Raw genomic sequence first — 5,944 nt, 5'->3', positions numbered from 1 at the left:
TGTTAGCAGTGCCCGCACCTATCCTATTTGCCAGACTTATAGAAAGCACCATCAAGGTATTTGTAGAGATGGCAGTGATATTTGTTTAGGATGTGGCAAGCCAGGTCATAGAGCCAGAGACTATCCTCAGCCAGGTCCTCAGGGTCAGCAGAACCATTCCTCAGCTTAGTTCGGTCGCCCAAATAGGTAGGGTGCCACTTCCAGCGCTACTAGTAGGCATTGAACAAATCGACTTTAAGTTCTCCAGTCCTGGAAAGATTATGAAAATTCTCCTAATGTGGTTATGGGTACGTTACAGATCTTTTATGTATAAGCTTATGCTTTGATAGATCCAGAAGCTTCTTTGTCTTTTGTTACTCCCTATATAGTAGTTGATTTCAGAGTCATTGTCAAAATTCTAGCAAAGCTCTTTTCAATATCTACCCCATTGGGTAAAACCATAATAGCCTAGTGGGTATACAGGATTTGCCCAATTATGATAATTTAGAAAGTCACCTCAGTAGACGTAGTTGAATTAGAGATGACTGATTTTGAAATCATCCTCGGCATGGATTGGCTTCAATCCTTCTATGCCATATTCGACTGCAAAAACAAATTAGTCAAGTTTTAGTTTCCGAATGAACCCGTCCTAGAGTGAAAGGGTAGTGTATCTGCTTTCAGAGGTCAGCTTGTTTTCTATCTTTGGGCATGGAAAATGATAACTAAGTGATGTGTCTATTATCTTGTTTGAGTTAAGAACACTGGTTCTGAAACTCCCATCCTTGATTCAGTCCCAGTAATGAATGAATATTCAGATATCTTTCTCGAAGATCTTCCAGGAATTCCTCCCGAAAGGGAAATAGACTTTGGCATTGATCTTCTTCTAAATACTCAGCCTATATCTATTCTACCATACAGAATGGCACCAGCAGAACTCAAAGAGCTAAAAGAGTAGTTGAAGGATCTCTAAATAAGAGATTCATCGGACCCAGTGTGTCCCCATGGGGTGCACCAGTCTTATTCGTGCATAAGAAAGATGGTTCTCTCAGAATATGTATTGATTATTGTCAGCTCAATAAAATCATGGTTAAGAACAAGTATCCTCTTCCTAGAATCGATGACTAGTTTGACCAACTTCAGGGTGCCAGCTATTTCTTTAAGATTGACCTCAAATCAGGCTACCATCAGCTCAGAGTCAGAGAATGTGATATTTCAAAAATAATCTTTCATACTCGATATGGTCACTTCAAGTTTTTGGACATGTTCTTTGGTCTTACTAATACCCCAGCAGCTTTTATGGACTTGATAAATCGTGTGTTAAAGATGTACTTGGACATGTTCATTATAGTCTTCATAGATGATATTTTGGTCTATTCCAGCAGTGAGCATAATCATGCAGTCCATCTTAGAATCGTACTTCAAACTCTTAGAGATCATCAGTTATTCATCAAGTTTAGTAAGTGTAAATTTTAGCTAAGGCCAGTAGAATTCCTTAGCCATATCGTTTCAGGTGATGGCATTAGGGTTGATCCTCAAAAGACCTAAGCCATAAGAAACTGGCCTCGACTTGACTCTCCATCAGATATTAAGAGTTTCTTGGGTCTGGCTGGCTATTATAGATGGTTTGTTGAAGGATTTTCTTTTACTGCATCCCCTATGTCCAGATTGACTCAGGGGAAGGTCAAATTTTAATGGTCAGATTCTTGTGAGAAGAGTTTTCAGAAGTTGAAAATGACTCACCTCAGCTCCAGACCTAGCTCTTCCAGATGGTTTAGATAGATCCGTGGTGTATTGTGATGCATCCAGAGTAGGTTTAGGTTGTGTCCTCATGCAGCATTGTAAGGTCATAGCCTATACCTTCAGTTAGCTTAAACCCTATGAGAAGAATTATCCTACTCAAAATCATGAGTTAGAAGCCATAGTATTTGCCTTAAAGATTTGGAGGCATTATTTATATGATGTTCGTGTAGATGTGTTCATAGATCATAAGAGTCTCCAGTATTTATTTTCTTAGAAAGATGTCAATCTTTATCAAAGAAGGTGGTTAGAGCTCTTAAAGGATTATGACATGAGTGTCGTTTCTCATCTAGGTAAGGCCAACGTAGTGGTCGATGCTCTCAGTAGACTATCTATAGGTAGTGCTTCTCATGTTGAGGACAGTAAGAAAAAGTTAGCTTAGGAAGTCCATCAGCTTGCCAGACTAGGTATTCACCTAGTCGATATAGAAGAGGGTGATATTTAGGTTCAAAGTAGTTCAAAATCATCTCTAGTTTCCAAGGTGAAAGAAAAACAAGATAGAGACCCCAGTTTAGTCAAATTGAAAGAGTTAGACAAGGAACAAAAAGTAGAGGTTTTCTCCCAAGGGGGAGATGGTGTTTTGCATTGTCAGGGTCATATGTGTGTTCTAGGTGTAGATGACTTAAGGAAGCGAATTCTTGTAGAAGCGCATGGTGCGTGCTACTTATTTATCCAGGCGTCACAAAGATATACCACAACTTGTGGGAAATCTATTGGTGGAGTGGGATGAAGAGAGATATTTTAGAGTTTGTGTCTAATGCTTTACATATCAACAGGTTAAGATAAAGCATCAGAGACCTAGTGGGTCAATGTAGGAGTTCAGTATTCCTACTTGGAAGTGGGAAGAAGTGAACATAGACTTCGTGATGGGTTTTTCTCAAACTCGTCATCAGCATGATTCAGTGTGGGTCATTATAGATAGAATGACCAAATCAGCTTATTTTGTTCCAGCCCATACCTCTTAGTTAGCCAAGGATTATGCTAAACTCTACATTAGAGAGTTGGTCAGATTGCACGATGTTCCATTATCTATCATCTCAGACAGAGGTACCTAGTTCACCTCTTATTTTTGGAAAGCATTCTAAAAGGGTCTTGGTACCTAAGTTTATCTCAGTACAGCTTTCCATCCTCAGACAGATGGTCAAGAAAAAAGGACCATTCAGACCCTAGAAGATATGCTAAAGGCATTTGTAATTTATTTCAAGGGTAGATGGGATGACCACTTGACTTTGATTGAGTTTTCATACAACAATAGATATCATTCCAGTATTAAGATAGCTGAATTCGAAGCTCTCTATGGTAGAAGATGAAGATCTCCAGTATGTTGGTTAAAAGTTAGTGAGGTTTTAGTCATAGGGCCTGACTTAGTATTCGACGCCTTAGAGAAAGTCCAGTTGATTAGAGAAAGACTTCGGGCTGCTCAGAGCTGACAGAAGTCTAATGCAGATGTGCACAAAAAGGATCTCGAGTTCGAGATTGGTGAATATGTCTACCGAAAGATCTCTTCCATGAAGGGAGTGAAGAGGTTCATCAAGAAGGGAAAGCTTAGTCCCCGTTATCGGTCCCTTTAAAATTCTCAGTAGCTTATGAGCTTGAATTTCCTTCAGATCTAGTCGCAGTTCATCCAATCTTCCATGTCTCTTTGCTCAAGAAATATATAGGTAATCCAGCAGTTGTAGTCGCTATTCAGAGCATAGATGTTCAGAACAACCTCTCTTATGAAGAGAATCCAATCAAAATCCTAGACTATCAAACTTGTTGACTGAGGAATAAAGAAATCCCTCTAGTCAAAGTTCTTTGGAGAAATCAGTCTGTTGAGGGAGCTACTTAGGAAGAAGAAGCTTAGTGTAAATCTTAGAAATGTCAGTCATGTATTTTCTCTCAAGAACAAACTAGGGTTTCAATTGGGGATTCAATTTCAAGATAATTTCACCATCTATCTTCTCTAAATCAAGAACTAAGGTACGCGTTGTGTTGATTTATGGCTTCTTTCCATCCATAAAGCTCAATACCCCTATTTTAAATTATGAATCATGATATTTATGTTGTGAGTTGGTTGTATCCTGTTTATCTTGTTATATGTTTCCCAAGTTGGAATATTTATGTGTTTTACATGAAACTACATTAGTAAGTGAGTGAAATCCATAAATTGAGTTATTTATACTATGTCAATTTGATGATTAGGCCTATGACCTAAGAGTGCATGTAAGGTGTTTCATAAAATACCTAGGAGGATAGGATTTATGCACTATAGCTTAATAGTAATCCAAAATGACTTCCATACCATTCTTATGTATTGAAATTGTTTGTTGAATTGCTCATGAGTTAGCCATATGAAATTATGCTATGTATATATGCTATCTTATTCACGTACCAAGCTATGATAAACAAATGCCCATGAAATATCTTCAATTATTATAGTATGGATTGTTGATGTTAGTCATGTATTCAAGAATGTTATTCCTTGTCAGTTCTTTCCATCGAGTCCTGGGGGTACTTGTACCTGAAAAATATAGTTGTGTGCCTAGAGTCAGTGTCATGTTTCCACGATGCCCTCATCAGGCCATGATCCATAGAACTTATTCAGTCTTGTGACTCAGGAAATCTTAGAAATTCAGTAATCTTAGTACTATTCTGTCAGTCAACAGAACTCAGTTAATTCAGTCCAGTTCAGTTTAGTAATGCATGATCAGTGACTATTCAGATGAGAGTAGGAATTAGCATCGAGTGAACCCAAGGATGGGAACTCACCTGCTATATGAGGGTGTGATTCTTAGAAGCAATCCTTGCATTATTGAACTACATAGCTAGCGTAGGTTGAGACATCATAGCCAGTTATTGAGGGTAGATGAGGTGGCTTAACCTGTTATATGAGGGTTCCCACCATTCTCACTAGAGTTACCTGTTATATAAGGGTTACTCACAGATTTTCATTACCAGTGGCACGGTATTGACACCCTTCCAATTAAGGTTATATATTGGACCCCAACTTAGCCATAATAGTGTATTAGGGGAAGTCGGTTAGATAAATACTTCCCATAGTTTCAATTATAGAATTCAGGACTTTCAGATACAGTCAACTCAAAATAGTATGGAACTTAGCTAGTTCCATCAGATTCAGGACTGTCAGATAGAGTCACTTATGTTATCAGTAATATCAGCCATCAGAACTCAGTTATCAGTCATGTTAGTTATCAGTAAATTCATATTATCACGATCTCAAATATAGTTACTATATATTTATGTATGTGTTTTAGTGTTCATATTAGTCAGTTAGCTAGTATTGTTCATGCATTGAACCCCATATTTTCTGCCAACCTCATATGCATACCAGTACATTCAAAGTACTGACGCATTTGCGCTATGCTATTTTATACCATAGGTTCAGAAGCATGAGCTCCAGAGAATCTGTAGCATTCCTGTCTCCACAGTTAGAGTTAGCAGTGAGTCCTCATTTTTTAAGGACATGATTATTTCTTTATTATCTTATTAATTATTTTATTTGTTGGAGTTAGTTGGGGACAAATCCTATCAACTCCCTATTCTGATAGTCATATTTTAGAGGCTTTCAGACTACAGTATGTTTAGACAGTTTTGTTTTGGGCATTTATAGCCCATCCCAGATGTTACATTTTATCAGATATTATGTTACTATTTGAACTTTATTGCCTTTCAGTTAATGTTTCCGCATTATATAGTATATCATGCAGTATATAAGCACAGATTCCAGTCATGGGTAGCTTGTGGTCCTTCAGGGTCATGAGCACTGTGTAGCATTTCGGGTACTATTTTCATAGCGTTACAAGCTTTGTATCAGAGCCTAAGGTTCAAAAGAGTCCTAGGAATTCTAAAAGCCGCATCGAATAGAGTCTTGTGCATGGGTGTGTTGCGCGACACATTTTTGTACAGGAGGTTATAAGATATTTTAGGACTAGTTTCCCTTCTTTCCGTATTCATGTCATGCTATTAAGCATAATATTAAGTCAATCTCTTGGTCTAATCCATTTCTCCCTTCTCTACAGAACATGCCTCCTAAAAGAAGAAATGGGAATCAGTTAGCCCCTCAGCCTTAAGAACCTTTGAGCGAACATGTTTCTCATGTAGAGTTTAGGACTGCATTCACTACTCTTGGTCAGTCAGTTGCTACTCATAATGAATGAAGAGCTAT

This window comes from Capsicum annuum, chromosome 9 (genome assembly GCF_002878395.1).
Source record: "Capsicum annuum cultivar UCD-10X-F1 chromosome 9, UCD10Xv1.1, whole genome shotgun sequence".
Lineage (NCBI taxonomy): Eukaryota > Viridiplantae > Streptophyta > Magnoliopsida > Solanales > Solanaceae > Capsicum > Capsicum annuum.
Note: the sequence above shows the minus strand (reverse complement) of the source record.